Source organism: Ambystoma mexicanum, chromosome 6p, assembly GCF_040938575.1.
Source record: "Ambystoma mexicanum isolate Mex_15411 chromosome 6p, UKY_AmexF1_1, whole genome shotgun sequence".
In the NCBI taxonomy this organism is placed as follows: Eukaryota; Metazoa; Chordata; class Amphibia; order Caudata; family Ambystomatidae; genus Ambystoma; species Ambystoma mexicanum.
The window spans coordinates 575,111,950-575,136,714 of NC_090935.1; positions in this window are offsets into that span (position 1 = coordinate 575,111,950).

The following is a 24,765-nucleotide window of genomic DNA, read 5'->3' on the forward strand; positions in this document are numbered from 1 at the left end:
GTGATTGGGACATTTGTGTTAGTTATTTGTAATGCGCCTATACAGCAAAATGGTGTGGTGCATTAAGACAAGGGAGGGGTATTTTCCTAATGGGGCTCTGCATTCGGATTGTGCTAAAATGGAAAAGGGAGGTGGTGGTAGGGGAAGACAGTAACATTCTTGCTAGGGCCTGAAGTGACGACTTTGTAATGTGTGCACAATGGGAAAGCCACTCCCTCAGGAAATGAAAGGGGGTGGAGGGGTGCATCGCACCTACAAAATTAACGGGTACAACACAGTGCGATCCTGAGTGGTTAATTGGATAACGTGAAATACATGTGTAGGTAGAAAGTGAAACCTTGCAATGTATGCAGGTACGGCAAGGCAAAGGGACACATGGGTAAGAGTTGAAGTATGGTGGGTAGAAGCAGCACAGGGCTGAAAGCGCACATTAATGGTATTGTGCAAGAAAGGGGTGACTGCGTTCGGATGCAGTAGTTGCAGCTGGAATGCAAGGTCTGTAGTGGGATTACAGTGCGAGATTTGATGGAGGCAGGGGGTGGAATACAGCACGCTGCAGGTAAGGTGGGGAAGGCACATGCTGGTGGGCTCTCTGAATGCAGAGGTCTGTCCGTCATTGGAGTGAGGGTGCCAGAAGTCTTGGGGTGGGAGCTCGGTCGTTGGGAAGACAACGAGGCAAGAGCGTGGAGTTAGCAGATGTAGATGCTGCTGTTGAGCGCAGCAGATGGAGAGGAAGAATTTAGCTGGGGTAGGTAATGGGTGGGGGAGGGGGGGATACTTCAATGCACTCTGTGAAATGAATTTCATGTTAGTCATATACATGACCTTAAACGCCTGAGGCAGGATTCGGACCTGTTTCAGGCCATGCTATTACACCAAGCTGGAACTTAGACCAGTTAGCAGTTTGAGGGACTGCTCCGATTCTTTGAAACATGGTTTATATTAGAATGGTCTCAATTGTAACTTGATTAATGGATTATGGTGAAGGCCGAGGAAAAGAATGAATGTCGTTTTTTAAACTTTTGCACAACTTACGCCAGTAAACAATTGTCCATTACTCCTGTAATGGACAAGAGTCCAGCGTTGTAAGTTTATTGGGCATTTGTATAGCACCTTTTTACCAGTGGTATGATTCCATTCATCTCCCAACATTCATTTTTTTGCATTTAGTGTTAATATAGCTTTGGAAAGGGCTTTACCGAGTGGTGCAGTTTTTAAAATTTGGACTGATTTACTTAATCATAGTGCCCATGGCCCAATTTGTGCGTAGAACAGCCCAACAGTATTTTAATGGAACAGTAATAACCAAGGGCAAGTTTGCTTGGCTTTTACAATTTTGCACAGGCCTGCCTAAATGACTGGTGTAATTGGCAACTATCCCTAGGCACTGTACTGGTGTACAATAACCTTGTCTGCATTTTCTTATCTATATTGCACACCAGACCTGTGGGTATCTGGCGCAGAGCAAAAGACAGTTCACAGCTTATTACATAAAGTAATACAAGTCGAACAGCAATATAGTTATGCGTGCATGAGAATCAAAGTAACAGTTTGCATTAGGAAAAGGCGTTTACAACAGCTAAGCTAGATAGTAAAAAAAACTAAGCATACAGGTAGGTAGAAACGTATCTACATTAATATATTTACATGGAGGCAGCGAAAATCAAATGGGTGTTGGGGAAGGCTTTATTTGTCTTTGAACCATCTGATTATGCTTTGTCGGAAGTTCTGGTAAGATTGATCTACTCTTAATGAGGGAGGTATGGCGTTCCGCAGTTGGACCGCCATGACTGGGAAGCTGCTGCCCCAACTCTAAATAGCTTAAAACGTGGGACTTAAAGGCAGTTTGTATTGAATAATCTAGTAGATCTCGCTGAGGATTTTCTTGTAAGTCTTTCAGTCAAGTAACAGGGAGCAGTGTTAAGGCATTAGTAAGTGAAGCCACTTAACTTGCTTTAGTCTCGAGTTGAGAGCCATTTGTTGGATCTTCTAATCTCGGAAATGTGTTCTCGCCTGGCTATTCAGAGTGCTGCTCTCAGGGCATTATTCTGGAGGAATTGATTTCCTTAAGATTGTTGGCCCCTATGTACAGTAATTTAGACAAGCGTTCTGGCTAAGGTAATGCAGCTGTTAGACAAGAAGGGTTTACCTGCTCTGATCAGTTTGCATGTAAATGCTGCGGCCATGGCATTTGCTTGTTGAAAGAAAGGGTAGAGTCTAGGTAGAACCCCCAAAGTTTTCACCACTTTAGCAACGGTGATAGTGTTAATATTGAAGGAAGTGTAGTTGGGACTCAGTTTTTTGAGGGTTGAAGTCGTGCCTAGGATAAATCACTCGGGCATAGTCCATGGGAGGCCATCCATGCCTGGATGATGAGATATATCCTATTCACCAAGGCCAAATCCTTGTCATAATCCCCAGCAAGTGGTAGGATCTGACATCTGCATAATTGTGTAGGTGATAAAGATGATCCAGATCATCGAAAAGGGACTTCATGAAGATGTTGTATAGGGTAGGTGAGACGCATGAACCCTAAGGCACTCCATGTGATGGTTCTGCGGCTGTTTAAGTAGTGGTAGCACCCACGATACTTTGAGATTGGAAGGGATGATGCCTGAAGAGAGGGGGGCATTAATGAGTTTTGTGATGAAGGGGGCCGGGTCTCTGGCAGTTGGGCCGGGCATTGATCCCCCTAGCAGTTGGAGGGTTTGAGGAAAGGATGATTTTTTTCTGTATCAAATATGGTAACTTTTAAGAACTTAAAGTGCAGGGGGTCAGCAGTGTTATTGGAAGGTACAGGGGCGGGTGTCGGAGTGGAGCAGGTTGGGGAAGCTTTTTTCATGGCAATATTTGATTGAAGGGTCATGACTTTATTGGTAAGTGCTTGCTGTATGTTAGAGCACCAAGTTTGTCTTTACAGTTTGTCACTGGGATGGGAGCATCGAGCTCTTTCAAGATAACGAAGAGTTCTTTCATACTAGATTTGGCTTTTGAGTGCTATAAAGTTAGTGCTATTCTCGGTGGTGGCTGGTGAATTTATTTATTGGATGACTGCAAATTTCTCCTACAAACATGCAGGAGTGACTGAGCTTTGGGAGGGACCCTGAACCAATCAACGGGAGGGCTGTGTGGGTTCTACCCCCAATAATTGGTGAGTGTTTTACAGCGCACTTTAAGTGGAAAATTGTTTGGATAGGCAGTTTGCAATTGCAAAAACTAGTGAAGAAAACAAATGGATGCAAGTCGGCTGCAGTGCAACCTTTGGGAGAGAGCCTGTATGAATAAAGTATAGGGTCGTGGGGGATTCTTCCCCTGGTGTATGTGAATACTGGCATATATGAGCACATCAACCTATTCATGTTTGCTTTGCGCATAACATCTGTAATACTATAAGAAAACATGTCCACGCTGGTTCTGGCAATATAGGGCAGTAGACCCTTGTAAACTTACTCCTGTTGACTTTGGCATTAAAAAATGCTATTCCACAATATAAAAATCCAAACTGGCTGCACCAGCATGCCAGTCTAGCCATGCAATACATCATGCTTGTTTATCATGTCCAGCAGTCATGTCACAGTAATGAGTAGCCAGGCTGGCTGCACCAAAATGCTAATCTAGCCACGTAATAAAACATCATGCTTGGAATAACACAAGATGCCCAAGCAGTTCGATTTCTTAGCTCATAGCATTTAACATTTAGCATGGAGGAAACGAATAGGAAATGACAGCCCAGAGAGGATGGCAGCATGGAAGTAATGAAGGGCAATGCTGTGGGTGAAGGTGAGAGGCATTTTGTGGGGAGAAAGAAGTGTCAGCACAAGGAAGAATACAAAGATCTGTAAGCTGAAAGGTAGACCAGCAACAGTACACATGATCATTGTACAACATTTGAATTAAGTGACCGAGTAAATGGGGGCTGATCAGCATCGCAATGGTGAGTGGCATGCCAGTGCGAAGTTGGGTGGAGCAACAGCACTAGAGGGGAAGGAGCAACGGTGCAAGCGGGGGAGGAGCAACAGTGCAAGAGTAGGTGGGAGCGCAAGGGGTGGAGAAAACAGTCCAAGGGCTGACAATGTGAGGGTTGGGGAGGAGGGACAGCGTGAGGGGTGGGGAGGAGGGACAGCATAGGGAGAAGTCGAAACAGTGGAGTGGGGCAGTGAGTTCTGTTGGTTGTGTGTATAATTACAGCCTTTGGTCTTGTCCTATATTGTATTTTTCATCTTGTGTGGAATTGCGGGTGTGCCCCACTCACATGCAGTTCCACATCCTGAATTCCCAATGGGCCAGGCAAAGCTGGAGAAGCAAAAAGCCAATAGACTTGCATAGTACATTGGATATGCAGGCTGAACAAAAACTGTCAAAGGGAAACCACATTTCCCTTTGACAGTTTAAGCCGTCTCGGGAGCGTTCACTTGGCTTCAAAAAGCAACCAGGGGTGTGCTTGCTGTTGACACTGGACTGACTTGTTGGTTCTGCCATAATGAGAGTTCTGACGGGTGGGCACTCGCTCGTCAGTTATAGATGAGCTGCCACTTGCCATACTGCAGGTCAGAAACCAGAAGGAACACCAGAATGAAACCGCTGATTGGCACTTATGCCCGCTGGCTCCCTGCCCCCGAGACACCGAACGATTCCACAGGGGAGTCAAAAGAGGAGACTGAGTCGAGGATGCGGACTCGTCCCAATGGCAAGCCCCAAAAATCCACCCGCCAAAAGTGAAGATACTGGTGAAGTAGCACAGTGATTACGGGGCATGGAGAAAGCCTGAGCTGATGTATTGATACCTAGGACAGTTCACATTATTAAATGTGAAGCCTTGAGAAAGCCTGAGCATACCTATTGGAAGACAACAATCATGTGTAACCAATATTGATTAGGGGACAGTATTAAAGCACAAACCTAAGGGCTAGGAGATACCAAGTGTCATCCCCTACACCTACAGTGGCTGAATCATTAAAACACCAAATGTATTGATTGGGAAAACAGCTAGAAAGCTACCAAGTATAATTAGGGATGAACATTGGAAACCATTACTAAAAGACTTTGAAAACCACTCTGATTTAAGTTCAAGTATCTAAAAACAGACAGGGTAAACCATTACAGCATGGGTGCACAACATGTGGGCCAATTGCGGCCTGCCATGCCGTTTTGTCCTGCCAGCAACACACACTTTCCTAATGGAGGGCGGCCCGCAAGCAGCATCAGCCGCCCTCCATTAGGGAAAGTCTTTTGTCTTCCGGCCCGGACAAAACAATGGCCCTCATTGGCTCATAGCACACGAACCACGTAATGCGTGTCTGCTACACCAATGGAGGGCCAGCACTACGGCTGGCGTGGCCAGTAAGGCTTGATGCCGGAAGGCATTTCAGCCTTGCCACGCCAGCCGTAGTACTGGACCTCACCAGCGTTCCAGCACGTCGTCTAAGTACAACTTTTTTATGGGAGGTGGGATGTTTGTGTGGGTGTGTTGGATCTTTGTGCTGCTTGTATGTTGAGATGTGGGGGTGGGGTGTGTGCCGGGTCTGCCTGAATGTTTGTGCAAGTGCAGTGTATGTTGAGATGCTGGAGGGGAGGGGGGGGGGGTGTCTGGTCTGCCTGAATGTTTGTTGGTGTGAAAGTGCATGTTGAGATGCGGGTGTGTGGTGTCTGGTCTGCCTGAATGTGTTTGTGTGCAAGTTCAGTGTATGTTGAGATGATGGGGTGGGGTGTGTCGGGTCTGCCATAGTGTTTGCTTGAGGGGTTGGTGTCTTGGGTTATAGTGTTTGCATTAGGGGTGGGGGCCATGGGGCATAGTGTTTGGTTGGGGAGTGGGGGCCATGGGGCATAGTGTGCAAGTGCAGTGTATGTTGAGATACTGGGGGGCTGGGGGTCCAGGTCTGTATGGGTGCATCCTTCTGAGTGAGTTGGGGGGTGGGGGGTTCAGGTCTGTATGAATGCATGGTGTATGCTTGTGAGTTTGTGTGCTGAGTTGGGGGGGTTCAGGTCTGTAAGGGTGCATAGTGTATTGGTGTATGCTTGTGAGTTTGTGTGCTGGGTTGGGGGGGTGGTTGGGTCTGTATGGGTGCATGGTGTATGTGAGTTTGTGTGCTGAGTTGGGTGTGGGGGGTTCGGGTCTGTATGGGTGCATGGTGTATGCTTGTGGATTTGTATGCTGAGTTGGGGGCTTGGGTTTGTATGGGTGCATGGTGTATGCTTCTGAGTTTGTGTGCTGAGTTGGGGGTTTCGGGTCTGCATGGGTGCATGGTGTATACTTGTTAGTTTGTATGCAGGGGAGGGGGGTTGGGGTCTGTTTATGTATGCATGGTGCATGCTTGGTGGCATGGGGCATAGTGTTTGGTTGAGGGGTGGGTGTCTTGGGGCATAGTGTTTGGTTGAGGGGTGGGTGTCTTGGGGCAGTGTTTGTTTGGGGGTGAGGGCGGGGGCTATGGGGCATAGTGTCGCACTCCAAGAGTGAACCCAAAAATAAAGCTAAAACAGTTAGATGTACATCCTTTGCTTTTTGTGGAAACCTGACTCAACGAAGGCCATACTCCTCTTGGGCAATCCAAACAGCAAAGTATAGCAGGCCAAAATAATGGGACTGTCCAATCAAGTGTCAATAACATATATATAATTTAATTAAACAGACGATATGCAATAACTAAATAGAAATAAATAACAATGGAAAATGTGTAGTACATAATGTAAGTTTGAAATACAAATAATCATTATACCTCAAACGTATTCTTTTTCCATGTGTTGAATAAAAATTGGGGGTTGAAAAAGCCTCCTGCCATGCCACGCCCCACTGCCCCACCCACATTTACTTTTCGGCCCACTATAGCCATCATGTAAGGTACTTTCAGCCCTCTGTCAATCAGTTTTGCACCCCTGCATTAGAGGCTGCAGGTCGGGTGGTGCCACCCAATAGTTAAGGGTACACCAAACCCCAACCAAGAGAGTCACACTCCTGACATCTGCAAACCTCCTGGATCTTGATGTTATTGCCCTCACTGAAATTTGGTTCAAGAATAGCTGTCACGAGTTTTGACGCCCTTCTCCCAGAATGCTACAAGATACTCTCTGCCTAGACCAAACAGACCATGTGGGGGAGTAGCAATGATCTTGCCTCAGTGGATTCCTGTCTGTCATTCCCACTCTGGCCTACTCATCCTTTGAGTGTCTGGTTTGAAGGCTCTTCCTCTCTCCTAGCTCTTGCTGGTGACCTATCGTCCACCTGGTCAGCCATCACTCTTCCTTTTGGAATTAGCTGACCTGGCCTACTCTCTCCTCCTGGGGGATCTCAATATTCATCTTGACTCACTTGATTCCTCAAGAACTTTCCGCAATCTTTGCGACTCTTTCCATCTTGCCCTCTGGCCCAATGCACACCGCTGGCCACACCCTGGATGCTCTCATCTAAACTGACATTCCTCTATCCCCATCACTACTTCTCTCTCCTGGACTGATCACTCCTCTCTTCTCACTTGATGCTCTTCTCCTCTTGCATCAGTAAGCCTGGCACTGCCTCCCATTTACAATGTCATCTGACCCATGAAAAGTGTAAGTAGCTGGCTTTTCCTCTACCTACTCTGCTCCTACTCCTGCAGCTGCCTTCTCTAACTTTAACCTCTGTTTCCAACGCTCTTGATATTCTTGCCTCAGTCATTCGGGTATGACTGAGCCTACCAAAAAATGCAACTCTTGGTACGACTCTGAACTGACTGCCCTTAAACGCAAGTGCAGGCCAGCCGACAGGAAATGCTATTCCTTGGGTGCACCCTCTGTCAAAATGGCCTGCGGCCTCCTTCAAAGGCAGTATAGACTCTGCATCCACTCCAAGAAAATGTATTTAAGCCTGCATCGCCGTGGCATCCAATAACACAGCTGAACTTTTCAAAAGTCTGCAAGGAACTAGCCAATCCTACCGCAGCCTCCTCCACCATTGCACCCACCAAGGCCCTTTGTTCGGCCCTGGCTGCACACTTCACCTCAAAAACACAGGATATCCTATCCTGTTACTCACCGTCACTAGACAAGTCTGGTCTATGAAAGCCTCCTCAGGTGGACCCCTGTCCCTCCAAAACCATCAAGGATAACATTGACTCTCTTGCCCCAGCCTTGGCTGACCTCTGCAACCTCTCCTTCGCCACTGGAGTTTTCCCCACTGCTCTTAAGCACCCCTTGTGCACCCTCTCCTCAAAACAACCTTCTGCTGACCCTTTCATTCCGGAAAACTATTGCCTGATTTCTATCACTCCTTCCCTGAGCAAACTCCTGGAGAAGTTGGTTATTTCTCAGCTTACCCTCCACACTGAATCTGTTGGTTGCTTCCATGGCCACCAGTCTGGCTTTAGAGCATCCAGAGCACGGAAACTGCTCTTCTGAACACCTGTAAAGATCTGCTCTCAAATCCTGATTTTAACTCTCCCTCTGTCCTCATTCTCCTCTTCCTTCGATATAGTGAACCACAACACCCTGATCGCACGTGTGATACCCTGGGCATCACTGATCAGGCCCTGGCGTGGCTAACCTCCTTTCTCTCTGACTGTCCATCCCAGGTGGAATTGGGGTCCTTTCTCTCCCCATCACGCTCTCTACATGCGGTGTCCCTTAACCTATCGCCCTTGTGTTTCAATGGCTACATGGCCCCCGGCCTGTATGATGGCCACCTACAACTTTTAGTGTTACTTGGATGACATGCAGCTCTCCTTCAGGCTAACCTTGGCCTCTTCCTCACTCATACCGGACTGTCTGCAATTCATTCGTGGTGTGCTACTGACAACCTCTGCCTCAATGCCAGTAAAACAGACTGTCCTCATTGTGACCCCTGTTCCAACCTTACCTCTTTCTCTCTGGCCGGCCTCCCTTGGCCCTGCACCTCCACCTCCCAATAAGGCAAAAAATCTGGGGGTCATCTTTGACTCCACTCTCTCTCTTGTCTCACATTGCAGACATCTCTAAAGTCCCACTACCAACTGCACCTTCTCAGAGGTATTCTACCTTTTCCTCACCTTCCCCCAGAGGCTCACTGTCTCCAGAGCACTGGTCTTCCCAAGGCTGGACTACTGCAACAGCCTCTTTCTCAATCTGCCCTCTTCTACCCTCCATCCTCTTCAATCCAGAACAGAACCACAAGACTTATCCTTAGCCTCAAACTCAGGGACCGCATCTCTCCGGCGCTGAAATCCCTTCACTGGCTCCCTGTGGCTGCAAGGATTAAGTTCAAGACACTGCATTGTTCACAAGGCTTTCTGGGGCCTGGGCCCTCTATCTGCAATGCTCTCTTCCTCAATACACTCCTTCCTGAGCCCTCTGCTTGTCTTCCTCCAACTCTGTGGGTTAGCTGCTTCTCCAAGCAGAGACTTCAGGGGGAGATCTTTATCCACTGCAGGTGCCTCCCTCTGGAACAGCTTCCCCGCCTCTCAGTCTTGAGCTGGATCTCTTTAAGTTTGGGAACCACAAGAATTTCCTCTTAGTCTCCTTCATCTCCCCTGGTAACCACCTTTTTGCTCTCTCGCTCTCTCCTCTACTTCTGCTCAGTTTTGCTGACTGGTTACCTGATGTACCTTCATAGCCTCACAGGTCCCAAGATTTCCATGCCAGTCTCCTGCACTTGCCCCCGGGCCTTGCACTTGCAGCAGCACTACTGTACTTCGGTTACGACCCATGAGCGTGGTGAATCTCTGCACTTAACCCATGTTCTTATGCACTTGGTCCCTATTGGCCGCCTCCCCACACACTTCCTATTCTGTTCACCTCCATGATCTGAATGTACCATGCCTAGTAAGATAGTTTGTCTTCCCTATCTCTTCCCCTCCCGTGCATGGTTGTGCTTTGAAACACTTGTGTATACGCGCATAATAACCAATCGAGTATAAAAAGCCTAAAGGACAGAGGAAGGAATGTAAAAGACTACATCCAGAAGGACAGTAAGAAAAACATTGATATGTCTCGCACACTCTGGGATAGCCTACCTATGAAAGTACATCACGAACTAAAGTAGCTGATGAAAGACACTGAACCAGGATAGTTACTACTAACTTGTTTCCAGTTGGGGCCAAATCAGACATGTTGCAAGTGGAAAACCCGTGAAATAAAGGTTCAAGGCATCCGGCTAAAGGGAAGGTGCCAGAAGATATATATTTTGGCCATCTTTAGTTAGTTTTAGTGGTTGGGTCACTAAAACTGAGGACATTTTTATTGGACTTTTGATGACTTTTGATAACCTTTAGTTTGGTGAGGTAGGGAACATTCCCCTAGCAGTAGGGCAAGTTGGGCATTTTTTATATATAAGATAAATTGGTTAAAAAGGACCAACATGAGTCCAACTCCTAACTTGCCACACTACTCATTTAAATGGGGAATAATTACCAAAATTGGGGGTAATAATTGGTAATTTTAACATATGTTGCTAAAATCTGTGGAAGCGTTTCCTCTGTAAATTGGCAATATATAAAAACAAATATGAATATTCTCCTTTCCCAGTGTTCCTCTTCATTCATATGCAGTGTCTATAGACTGAAAAGACCACATTTTGACATACAAAATGTATCTGAGGCAGGGCCAACCAACATCTTTTTGAATGCCACACTAGATACTTTTGGTATGCACCTTACGTGCCTCTTTGGCTGCAGGACAATTGACTCTGAATTTAAAGGTGTCTTCCTTAAACTGCAGAATATTTTGTCACAATTCAGGGTGCCTCATTGACAAGTTAATCTGGAAGATTTTGACTTGTCCACAAAAGCACAGAATTTAGTAATCGGCATCATGCATCAAATCAGCAAATGTATTGAAAATTATAAAGGCTTCTTGGGTTGAATGCATTGCATTCATTGTATGATAATCTATCTGCTATGGGGGCCTCCCTGAAATCCTATTTCCAAAACAAGAGGTGCTATTCAACCTCTGGGAGAAAAGCAAAGTTAAGGGATGTGACTTAATTTCTTGCTGTGGGACAGGCCTTGACCTAGGGTGGTGATAGTTTGTCAAATATAGAAGCACTTCAGGTGAACACATACAAGAAGAATATGCAGGTTCCACCATCCCCTAAATCAACATATCTTTATATATTTTTCATTCCATTACTTTCAATGCACTAAGCAGAATATTACTATGACCCCATCAAGGAGGGTTCAGTCTGTTCCAATTAGCACAATAACAGGCTCTGATGCCTGTCTATTTCAGATGATATCCATAGTAAAAACCAAGCCCTCATGACATAACTTTTGCAGCTGCATACAACAATACAAGTGCACATCACAATTTAAGTGTTAGTCTGGAAGGAACCCTATTCTAAATAATTTTGCTTGTGCAGCAGTTTCAAATTGTGAGAACAAATACATTGTTAAATTGCAAATTTGTTTTCTTTTTGCCTGCATTCACATTATTCAAAATGGATTCTCTTTCTTGGCTAAATGAAGGCCTACTTTTCTCAATGAACACACATCCCATTACCTTACATCAACTAGTTCAATTTCTCATCAACTTTCTGAATGTATAGGCATGCAAATGGAATAGGTTGGAGTCAGCCGCACACATTTCTAGTCTGGCGAAGTGGGCTTCTTGTGTCTGAATGATGATCAGGTTCTCATCACTCCCAATCTGAAGACTGCAAGCTGTCCTGGTGCCTACAAGCATGACCACTACCACCAGATGTAGCTCAGATGTCTTAAATTGTGAAGCAGTTGGTTGTTGCACAAACAGAAGAGCTCAGGAGCTGGAGCTAATGCTAATTCTTTTCAGCCTTTCAGAGTTCAGGCTTCTGGCGCATATAACAGTCTCCTGTCTGGCTCTGTTTGCCACCAAGCTGGTGACTTACAGGGACTGGTTGCAGGATGGGGATGAGCCCTGGCCACCCTGCCGTAATCCTTGTCACATTGCCGGGGATACTCTCATTGCCTCATTAAAAGCTAGTTGTGGAGGCTTGGATTCTGCTCACTGCACAAGTCAATTAAGGCAGGCAAGCTCTAAGAGCCATAAACTGGCCAAATCCCTTGAGACCATACAGCCCAATAGTAAAACACCGTAGCCACAATTGAAAGATACTGAAGCTCTCTTTCTGAGTAGACCCAAAGCTCCAGTGTACAAAAAGATGCCTTTTCCTTTAAGGGAAATCACTTCCATACACTTGACATTAATAGTTTGTTTTTCGATGCAGTTAGTGTCACTTGTAACATCAGAAAAGCCACTTTGCAGAGCTGGGGAAACTTATCAACGGAGGCGTTCTATGGATACAATGTTACAAGTCCATGGCTTCCTAAATGTGGAGAGTTTAATGAAAGAAACCGTTTCAACCGCATTATTCTACAGCACCACCTCCACACCCAAACCCTCATCGACTCCCTCTCAGACCACTTCCACAACTTAGCCCTAGAAAGAAACATCTCCTTCATCACTAAAATAAGCAGCACAACCCTCCCTCACCTGCGGCCTCGACCGAGACATCACAACAGCCTACCATCCTCCCGCTCTTCTAATCCTTCTCTCCACTCTACCATCCTGAATTTTTAAAACAGCCGCACCTCAGGATCCCCTGGTCACCCCTGCGCCCCAACTCATCTAAAATAAATCCTGACCTCAACATGGGCCGGGGATGTCGCAAGATAAATTGTCAACTCATCTTTCACATCTGGCATCTTCCCAGCAGAATTCAAAGCCTGCTAAATCAAGCCACTACTCAAAAGGCCCTCACTCTACCCCCTTCTTCTGACCAACTACAGACTCCTCTCTAACAATCGATTGATAGCTAAACTAGTTGGCTTAACGGCTTACTCACAACTATGCCATTTCTCAGAATCCAACCAGATCTTCGACCCCGCCCGATCTAGCTTCAGACCCTTACGAGGAACTGAATCATGCCTAGTTTACATCTGGGATGATCTTAAGACACTCAGAAGGCTGTACCCCCTACTTCTCGACCTCTCGAAAGCCTTTGATGCCATGGACCACCCAACGCTCAAGGATAGGCTCCACTCTCTCAGCATCAGGGGGACAGCTCTGAAGTAGATATCCTTGCCTCTCCAACAGATCCTAAATAATACACATGCCTTCTTTCTCCTTGACTATCTACCCAGTTGCCCACAGAGTGCTGCAGTGTGCCTCTCTAAACCCTCTGCTCTTTTACCTCTAATTGAGTCCCCTCCAAGCACTCATTCGATCCCACGGTCTTTCTTACTATACCTACACACACCCAAATCATCTTTAAAATTCCAAAAGACCCCTTCGCTACCTCCCTCGATCTCGCAACATGTCTCTGATATCGAACACTGGAAAGCTACCCACCACCACCTACTCAACCCAGGAAAAACCGAGATCATGCTCTGTATGAAGACCGCTCTTACTCCAACCCACCCTGTGGCCAGCTCTTGAACCTCCAACATAGTAACAAAACTTGGATGCATGATGCGTGGGGACTTGACTCTATTACATCAACTGTGACAGAGCTGCTACCTACACTTGCGCATTCTCTGCTGCATCTTTGCCTACCTGACCTTCCCGCAGTTGTTGCTATCATCCTTTCAGACTATGCTAACACCCTGTTCCTTGGGACCACCGCATCACAACTAAGGAAACTCCCAACAGGTTCAAAACACTGCTACGATGCTCCTCCTAGCCCTAGGCTCTACAGAACACATCTCACCCACCCTGTGTGTCCTTCACTGGCTTCCGATCGGGTGATGATCCACCTTCAACGCAATGTACAACACCCTCAAAGTTCTCCACAACTAAGGTCCAGAATATCTGCAGCATAAACTTACACACGATCGGCCTAGCATAATACTTCGATCAGGCGCAGCACTTCTCGTTATCCCAGTGGCAAAATCAACCAGAAAAGAAAGGGACTCCTACTTCTCAGTCCAATCCCCCACCATCTGGAACTCTATTCCATTCACCATCCGCCACATAGATCACCTAGCCTTCAGGAAGGCACTCAAAACCTGGCTGTTCCCTTCAGCATCCTCACAGACAATCTTCTGGGTGAACAATTACCCAACCCTGACAGATATGTCGGGGCACTTGAGTTGACAAGGCTGCCCCCCCGCCCACAGAATGCATCTCAGTAAGGTCTTCAGATGAACTCTGTCTTCATCTACCCAGGCGTCAGCTGCCGTTGCTTGAACGTCTAGCACTTGAACAGAACATAGCTGTATGGGCCACACACATCCATATGCCTGCAATAGAGACTGCTCAACTTCACCCACCCTAACACACAACCACCTACAATACAGTACAGCTGAGTCCCATGATAAAATGTGGCCCAGCCATTCACATAATCGGTCAAATGACTCACCTACTCCCCTAACAATCTGTCTCGGCGCCCATCCGATATCTTTGGCTGTTATTAGGGACCTAGCTCTTTGCCTATATCATGCTGGCTAATAACGCACACAAGCATTTTAGAAATCCTTCCTTCACATCTCATCTCTCTGATTACGGTCTTCCAAAGGGTGTTGTTCCTCACAGCGCTTTGAGGCACTACACAAATTACATGACCTAACCTGCAGTACATTTTAATCACTCAACACTTGTTTTGCATACATAGTGCTGCCTCATAGATTGTAGAATTTAACAATCATCACGTCCGGTTTTGGTTCTGACTAAGAACCAGCATGTTGGCTGGAGAATGTAGCTGGATAGCCTTTTATCTCAATCATTTGCAAAGCAGCATTGCACAAGTGTAGCACCACAACCACATCCCTGCAGCATAGGGAACTTAGCCCATGAAAATCAGGCCCTAAGGGAATTTTGCTTAATTATCCCACAGAGATGGCGAGGGCAGTCCAGAGTGGTAATATACATTAAAGAATGTGTATGGGTAGGAAGTTGTTCCTTTAAATATGTTTGGTAGTGCTGAAGTGGATTCAGGTGGTGTAACATGCACTGTTGCAGTTGCACTCAGTATCGAATGGATGGCAAGTTAAATGTAATGTAATCTGTCATTTGTATAGTGCCCTTTCCCATTGGTATGGTTTCAAGGCGCTGTAAGGTGAACACCCTCGGGGGACTGAAGTCTAAGGTATGTGTGCATTTTTGCCAATACGAAGTTGGGTAGGGGTGGTCAAGGCCCTACTAGCTGCCCATATCAAGCTGGCATGTGGATGGGTGCTGCAAGGATGTTTGGAGTGTATGTGAATGCAGGAGACTGTCCAGCAGACCACATTTTTGTCATGGGGGATAGCTGCATGCTTATGTGTTGTGCGATGTGCCTTAAAAGTGGTGTGTGATAGCAGTTGCGTGCGGGTGGGTGGTCTTGCCTTCGGCTATCTTACATAAGCATGAGTGTGATACCTACCCTTGTGTCCTGGCTGGTTTCTTGGTTTTGTAGATGTGGCATGGATTCTGTCCTGTAGTCTGCTAGTTTATTCTCACTGTCGCTCAGTTCATTTCATGGGGGGTTAATTGCAGCCCGACCTACCTGAGAGGTTGAATAACCCGAAGTGTGGCATGGGCTTGTCAGGATGCAGGGGGGAAAAGCCAGGTCTTGAGTACTTTCCAGAAGGCAAGGTGATCCTATGCATCGGACGCTAAGAAGAATTGAGTTACCAGATTGAGGGGGCTTGGACGTAGGAGGAGGATCCCCCTGTTCCTGCCGATTTGAAGGCTGAATCACAAGGCGTGCAGTATCTGATCGCAAGTTTGTTGGGTTGGTAGCAAATGGTTTCTGTTGAAGGTATTCTGGGCATGTCTTGTGGAGAGCAATGTGGGTGATTAACATGACTTTCCATGAGGCCTGTCGCCCAACAGGGACCTAGTGCAGGACACAGAGGGTGCGTGTGATGTGCTCTCTGGGACCAAGGGCCAGGAGAAACCTAGCTGCAGTGTTTTGGAGCTTTCTGGGTTGTTATGCGGGGGCACCAAGGTAGAGGGAATTGGTGTATCCCAGGTTCTTTACTACGTTGGATGTGGCGCAGGCCTGGCCTAGGCCGGATGGCCAAGGGGTGGGTTTGGGAAGAGAGCCGTTTTCCCACAGATCATGAGTTCGGTTCTTCCAGGGTTGAGCAGGAGGTGGTTAGCTGTCATCTAATGGTCGATGTCTGTGAGGCAGGATGCGAGGTCGGGGTGGGGGATGGAAGAGGCCTTAAGGATCTTGAAGATGATCTGGGTGTCGTCTGCATAGTTGTAGCTTGATAGGTCATGTGAGCAAATAAGGGCAGCAAGGGGGCTCATGTACAGGTTGAAGAGTAGGGGGAAAGGGAGGTGCTGCGTGGGACTTCATTGATAGGGCAGGGGCGCTGAGGTGAAGGGAGGAAGGATGCTGATCTGTTAGCAAGGAATGAGGCAATCCACCTTATCGCTGCATCCCTTGTGCCAAGCGAGTGGAGTCAGTCAGTGAGGATGCTGTGGCTGATGGTTTCAAAGGCTGCTGAGAGGTTGAGGAGGGCAAGTGCGGCACAGCCTTCTGTGTCTGCAGTGCTTTTGAGGTCATGCCAGATTGAGACTAGGGACGATTCAGTTCTACAGATGGGATCTGAAGCCGGAATGGGTGGGGTCAAGGAGGAGGTTGGATTCGGGGAAGAGGCAAAGCCGGGAGTAAGCCATTTGATCAGTAAGTTTGGCTAAGAAGCTGAGTTTATGGCCCTTGCATATGGAATGGATGGGATTACACCAGAATAATTCTGAGTCCAAATAACCGAACCAACTCAAGAAGATGGCAAAGTACTGTTTTATTAACACATCTAAAACAGGGAGGTTACAGCGAACATCAACTGACATGCGCTCAGTCTCTCAATGATCTCCACAAAAAATACAATTCTTATATTGGTTAAGGGAAACATCTAGATATACACTTATTTAGAAGCCAGGATTGTTATTGGCTGTCCCTTATCAGGTGGACAACATATGCCTACCTCTTAAAACATTTAATTTCAGAAACATTAGATACAGTTCCTCATTGGTTTAACAAGCTATAAGGTCCTTCGTTATACGGAGTAATACAATTGGTTGGCACGATTGTGTCATGTCTGGAACATTCAGTTCATTTCGCAGCACGTAAACCCAGACCCAGGTGCAAGGAGATGGGATATGAAGCTTACCTCAAGACCCAATTAGCCTTGCATCTCTTATCACCCATGCCTTCTGTCATGAAATTATCTTTGTACTTGGCCTTGTAGAGTATTCTCGTCTTTGGGAATGCACAAGAGTGCGGGTATCGTGCCTGGGACTCCAAGCCCAAGCTCTATTTCCATCCTTGGCTCACGTGACAGGAGACCACGATCTGGTCCCTTTAGCAGGTTTTAAATTCTCTAAATGAATGAAAAGTTGGCATCCTTTGTGCTCTTTCTTGCACCTTAACGCGAGAAGATTCATCCTCAGCACATTCGTTCCTCTTCAGTGTGGATAGCTGAACTTGCATCTCAAGATCTTGACTTAAGGCCAGGCAGCCTCGCTACGCAGCTCCATGCGCCTGCTTATTCTGTTGCAACAGTTTTCCTTTCTCCCTTCATGGTTTTTGGCTTATTTATTTCATGATACCAATGCCCAGCTTCTGTACAATGGCGGCTGCGCCTGCATTCTATTTACTACTTATAGCTAGCCTCTATGGTGACTTGGTCTCCCTTGCGTTTGAGCGTCTGTACATTTATTGAACTTCTGTTTTCTGCAGCATTTGGTTAACATGTAATCTTTTCTAGGTTGCTTAGTTTACTCAATTCTTTACTTCGTCGTTCATCCTCTATGATCTGTACATTGTCTTCATTATCTTGAGACGTCATGCACACTTTCTCATGACGTCATTAGTTCATTTGCTTAGCTCTTTTTACATATTCCTTCAGGGAGTTCCTACTGCAGGTTGTCATCACTTCGAGGGTACATTTGATAGGGTTGTCTCAATGGGTATCTCCTTTCAAAGATCACTGCCGTATTGGTACAACAGCTGGTGTTCGACAAGGCACAATCTCATGTCTCCAGTATAGGGGCGGAAGGGGTCAGGATCTCCTGCAGATGTACACTGTCTTCTACAAAGCACTTGTTAGAAAGAGGTCTATAGTTGGCTGGAAGGACAGGGTCATGGGAGGTTTTCTTTGAGGAGGGGTTTGATGTCAGATGATGTGAACACTGCTGGGAATAAGCCTGATCTGAGGGTCAAAAGATGGGACGGAAAGAGGAGAAGATAGGGTGGGAAGTTTAGAGAGGTCGGCCAGGGGTGCAGGAGATCAGGGCCTGGAGTGCTGCTAGTTCCACATACATGGTGCAGTTTCTTTCTACCAAAATGTTGTAGAAATGGCCACATAGTGCTTGGGAGGTGGGAGGAGGGATCCATAGGGAGGGGGGGGGGGCATTGAATTATGAGATGATCTTGTGGAGGTCCTTGCTGGTGTTATGGGCATTGGAGATTCTGTTCCAGTAGAAGGATTGTTTGGCCCTCCAGATTTCTGCCGAAGAGACATGGATCAGGCGGGCATAGGCAGCACTATTATGGGGAGATGGGTCGGCCAGCCATCTGCGTTACATGATGTGGTTAAGTGTTTTGAGGGTTTTGAGACAAGGGGTGAACCATCTAGAAGAAGGGCCTTATCTTTGGGAGGCCGATCTGAAGGGGGTGGAGGGTTTGAGGGCATTGGAGAACCATTGGTCTAAGAAGCTGATAGAGGGCAGACCTCCCTGGACTGGTAGATTTGTAAGGGTGAAAAGCAGGGAGTCTGCCAAGTCTGGAGTTAATGTAACTTCATTCCACAGTGGGAAGCTAGTGGACGGTCCAGTATTAGTGAAGCGACTGGGTGGGATGGGAGTCAAAAGCAAGGAGAAGATGGCTGCGTGGTCCATCATATGAGTGGTTGGAGGGAGCATGGAGATAAGATTGGAGAAACGGAATATTGCATCTGGGTTATAAACTGCAGTGTATGTGGTGCCTGATACGAGTTGAGTCATGTTGAGGGGTTCCAGTTGGTCCAGGAGTGGCTGTGTCATGGGGTTGTGCAGGGCATCAACCCCTATGTTGGGCTCTCCTAGCATGGTAAGGGAGGGGTGGGCGTCCAGAATAGCTGCTAGGGAGTCACTTAGAGCATTAGCAAAGAATAAGTAATAGCTGGGAGTTCTGTAGAAGAGTAAGAAGCTGTGGGTAAGAGATGGATTGATGAGAAATTTCACTAGGCAGGATTTGTAATCTCCGTTACAGGCTTGTTCCTCGGAATATGGGGTGAGGTGTGATTTGTGGGGGATGGCGATCCTGTCTGCTGTGCTGTTGAGTGATGAGTGTAAAGCCTGGGGGGAATGCCTCGTGTGTGATGGGCCAGACGTCATCAGAGAACCAGGTTTCTGTGATGACAAGGATGTCTGGGCTTTCTGAGGAAATAAGGTTGTATATGTTGTCCGTTTTTGGTGACAGATCTGGCGTTAATGAGGATGCATGAGAGTAGGATGGAGGGGTGGGGGTTGTTGGCCCCCAGAGAGGGGAGCGGTGGATAACTGGTGAGGGGAGTATGAATAAGGGAGAGAGTAGGGAGGGTGCAGTGTCTCTGCTGTTATGGTGGTTTGGGGGAGGCACTGGGTGGTGTTTGAGTGTGTGAAAACAGTGCTTGTTTGTATGGTTCATGGGGGAGGTCTGGAATGGTGGTGGAGCGGAGGGGGTGTGAGAGAGGAAATGGCAGGAGTTGGGGGAGGGAAGGGGGGCTGAGAATGTGCAGGATGGGGAACAGGGTTGCCAAGAGGGGTTGTTGATGAATGGAGATGGAAAGAAGGAAGGGTGTAAGGTGGGAGATGACGCTGGGTTGCTGATTTCCATCGGAGTGTTTAGAGTGCTGGGATGGTGATTAGTGCCAGGGGTGTTGAAGGTCGAGTTGAAGAGAGATTCCACTGGGTCTGGAGGGTTGGGGGATGTAATTGTGTAATTGAGGAGGCCAGGCCGGGTGTGGGGGTCATAGGGTGAGGTGTGCAGAGATGAGAGGGTCTGGGTGTTGCAGTTTCTGTGTTTGAGGGAAATTTTGGGTGCCTGTAGCATGTGTGAGAGAGTCGGCGGGATGGCTGAGGAAGGACTGTTGGCAAGTGAAGCCAGAGTGGCACCTAGGCAGTAATGACTGAGGCAAGATGGGGTCTGGAGGGAAGGGGGGCGCCAGGGAAGGAGAGGGTGGTGTGGGAAGTTTAGGGGCATGGTCTGTGGGTGGCAGAGCGGTATCTGAGGGGGGGTGCTTACCCCGAAGGCTGGATGTGTGCAGGGTGCGAGGGAAGGGGCAGGTAGGCAAGGGGGTTGGCAGTGTTCCTGGTGCACCAAAGTGCCCCTCTGATCTGGCAGTTGGTTGCCATGATGGATAGTCTGTTGCAACTGCTCTGGTGGATAGACTGGTCAATGGAGGGGCCTGGCACACTATCAGTGCATGCAAACTAGATTAGAGAAGGAGGCAGTATCCAAGGGGCCTCTGGAATCAAGCCTGTGGCTACAGTGAGATTCAATGCAATGGATACTCAGAATGCAACTATATTTAAAGGATAGTTCCGGGACTTTTTTTTTATTGTCCCTACGGTTCGGCCATGTGTTTTTAAGCATAACTCGGTAGATCGTAGAAAACTTTCCTATGGACCTTACCCGACTTTTCGTCCATTATCGCACCCGAAATCAGCCGCCATTTTCTGATAATCCTATCATTTCCCTTCATCGACCTGGCTCACCTGCTTTTGCGGCACTAAATCAAATCCCCCGCCCCTGAGCCTGACATCAGCAGACGCGTACCGCCCATTTCCCAACGCCAAAGCACGTTTCGTGTCAACAATCGCTGCGCCTCAGCTAATGAAGTGTCGCCATGGAAATGGCAGGACGCCTCTTTCCTCAATAAGTATAAACACACCGTTTCACAACACACAGCAGCAGATTTTCGATTCCATTACTCTCTCTGTGTTACTTTGAGTATTCTGTGACTCGTTTCTGTGCTCTGGTCAGCTACCTTCGCCGCTTCTAGGCCTTGTGAACACCTGTACCATCTCTGTAAATTATTTTACTTTCTTTACCACACAATGGCTACAATATTGCCGTATATGTACGAGCCCGAGTACACCGAGGAGGAACTACTGGAAAGGCAAGCACGCGAAAACGATGGGGATTCGGACGGCAGTTGGGAGGACCAGTCAACGGATGAAGAGCCTGGACCATGTCGCATGGACGGCGTCTCCACCTGGTGCACGTGCAATCGGTGCGAGCTAATGCCAACTGAGGAGGAGAACTGCTGCTGCCGTGAAAATTCCGGGTGCTTGGCCTACATTTCGGAAGGCGAGCCAAGTCCGCAATGCATCACCGAGCTGCCAGAGTTCAAGGAAGCCTGCCTCTCACGGACCGTGTTGAGGATGATGATGGTGCTTATGCACGAACTTCGCGGCACTGTTCGTCCGCGTAATCCGAGTAACGAGTAAGTATACTCTGGTTGTGATGTCAGTGATGCCACTACTATTTCATGGTCGTCTCCCACATATAAAATTACATCTACATATCATTCGAACGCATGTAAATTGGTTCCATATTGTGCATTTTCTAGATAGAATTTTTTTCAAAGCAGAATGACATTTTTTACCTGAATCGACATTGATAAGAAAGTTTTGTCATTTTAATACAGTTTGCATCTTTCTTTTTCACAGGTGGTACAGGCTGGTGGCCTATCGTTGCTTCACTTGGTGGCTTCACGGGAGGCTCGGACACCGCGTTCGGAGAGTAATACCTGCCTGTGCGGTACTTGCCATTAGACAACATTTCCCCAGCGACAGTGGACAATACCGCGGATTTTCCCTGGATGTGCTGCAACCGGAACTTTACAATGTGTAATGTTTATTATTTATGTTCAATTGAAATTAAGATCTAAAATAAAACCCAACATATATTTTAACAATGGTTGTTTTGATTTTTTAAATGAATCTAGTGTGTCTCCATTGAATAGTCTTCCTGTGCCTTGTCTTGTCACACCACATGTCTCCGGCCAGCATCCTCCCTCACGCTGGCCGCCCACCTTCAATCCACATAACCGTTGAACCCATATGCAGCAGACATACATATGTTATTTTGCGGGTTGGCATCAAGCCTAGGCATCCAGGGTCTCCAGGGTGAACTGCACCCATATATTCTCCTGGGACGGTGAGGTATTTATAAACTCACCCCCATGCCTTCCATGTACTAGATCCTGCAGCCTGCCTCTTACATGCAGTTAGATGGCCTCTCCTTGGTGAGGCCCTGCGGCAAACGAGTCTTGTCTGCACGACCACCGCCCCAATCCACCCCCCGCCCTATCAAAGGCAGTTCGCACCGGGGTACTTGTGCTGGCAAGTGGAGCTGTCAGGGAGCGATAAAGGCCAAGAGGTGCCAAAGACCATGTACACTTCAAAGTGGTCTATAGAGCATGGGTTGTTGTTCCCATGTCTACCTCCAGACCCCGTGTCTCCTGCCAAGCATCCCCCTCACGCTGGACGCCCCCCTGCAATCCACATAAGTGTGTCTCCATTCACGAGTCTTCCTGTGTCTTGTCTGCACGACCACCGCCCCAATCCACCCCCCGCCCTATCAAAGGCAGTTCGCACCGGGGTACTTGTGCTGGCAAGTGGAGCTGTCAGGGAGCGATAAAGGCCAAGAGGTGCCAAAGACCATGTACACTTCAAAGTGGTCTATAGAGCATGGGTTGTTGTTCCCATGTCTACCTCCAGACCCCGTGTCTCCTGCCAAGCATCCCCCCTCACGCTGGACGCCCCCCTGCAAACCGCATAATGCCACGACATATACACGTCATTCATTCACAAACACACCCCTGTTTCGAATTCTTTATAACCCACTTCATATTTCTAATGAGAACTTCTTTGCGCTTTGCTAGTCAACCCGTGAAGGTGCTGGTTATCTGCTCTTCGTCTCTGTGAACTTCCGTGACCACTTCGAGGAAACTCGTCAGTTTGCAACCTGTGAACTGCTCCCTGTTCTACGACAAGAAACTACTCTGATCCCGGAATCTAACTGTTTGTTCGTCAAGGTAAGGCCATGTACCATAATCATTTTGCGTCCAATTTCTTTTCGTTCAAGACAGTACATGCAAGGAACTAGTCACATGTTCTGAGTTTAGTCAAATTATTTTTCTATTTTTTTAAAGTTATTCAAATACTTATCCGCATGTGAATAACGTGTATAGTTCCAAGAACCAAAACGAACCTTGCATTGAACCTTTTATGTGTCATTTAATTTTTTAACACATTGGTATTCATAGAGAATTGTTGATCTTTACTTTTCAGAACTTTCCACAATGCCTGCCAGTTCCATTGGCGGTTGCCCTTCGAAGACCCATAATAAATCTGAAGGTACTATAATGCATGTTTTCCCTAAGACAATAGATCAGATAAGAGAATGGGTCCGATATTGCGGATATCAACCGTCTGAGCTTGAAAGTAGAGTCCTAGAAGTCTTTGCGGACAAGAGGGGTGATCGATACCGCATCTGCAGCAGGCACTTTAGCTCAGACATGTACTCCACATCATTGCTAATAAAGAAGAACACACCGCGAGCGAGGCGAAAATTGCTCTCAACCGCTATTCCCACTCTATTCGTCCACATCCCTCCACTGGTGAGTCAAGTTTACGGATTTAGCTCTCGGCCTTGCGGTAGTGTGTAGCATTAGCTAACAATAATTTCCCCATTTATGTATCCACTCAATATGAAGGCGGAAGATTCTCCATCCGTGTCGTGATTGCAGTCATCAGCCACTTCAAGCGCCTATCGGGTAATCTTACTTGGCTATTCTGCCACTGACTTGTTTTAGGCATGTAAATCAATAGTTTTAATTTATCATGTAATTATTTTACCTAATGGTACACCCTTGTACTCGTCCTCTAGTCTTTGTTTTCAGTTATAATTATTGTTATCCAAAATAATGCAAGTACTGTCTTTCAGGGAGATGCTGAGGAGTCCAACGTATTGACGACAACCGTTGATGTCACTCAGATGCTCGAGGTACGTTTCCGGACAGTTCCATCGATGGAGATCATCAGATCTTGCATTCTTGTAGCATGATTGTTACACACAATGTTTCTTTCGTTTTTAGCCATTGATATGTCCTTCTGTCGTCGCCCTCCTATGTGTCTTCTTTTTTCAATATTGTGTTCATTACTAATGAAAGTCCTATGTTTCAGGGAGTCGATGGAGCATTATTCCAAGAAGAAGGGGGAGCATGCAGTTACGGGTCGGCGCAACAGCTTGCAGAAGTGTGCACCGCAGTTACATCGTCCCTTGATGTTCTTATGCATTTCGAGGTATGGATATTGACAGTTCGATCAAGCGAGATCATATGACGTGATTACATCCGCTATACTTCCTTCTTTATTAACGCAAGTACTATGTTTCAGGGAGATGACGGAGCTTCTTCTACAAGAACATCACCCCTAGTAGTTGATGCAGATTTCTGGGTGGTGACACTTCCAACGATCGAGCAAATCGAATCATATTTAGATATCCATTATTTATTTTAGACAACTGATCATTTGTGCAGGTCTATTTAGATGAGCCGTTGACGCCTGCACAAAGTGTATGTTCTTTTTAACAAAATAGAAAACCATACTAATGCAATTACTGCGTTTCAGGGAGTTACTGAAGCATCATCTTCAATAATATCATCAATGGAAGTCTATGAGGAGCCCGAGGTATGGATCTTGACAGTTCCATCTAACTAGATCAACAATGCGTGAATAATTGTCGTTTGAATGTTCTACACAAAGCGTTCATTCGTGTTTTGCTATTGAGATGTACGTGGGTATTGGTCCCCAAGTACATTTTGTGTTTTCAATATTATTATACATACTAATGAAAGTTCTATGTTTCAGGGAGTCGATGGAGCG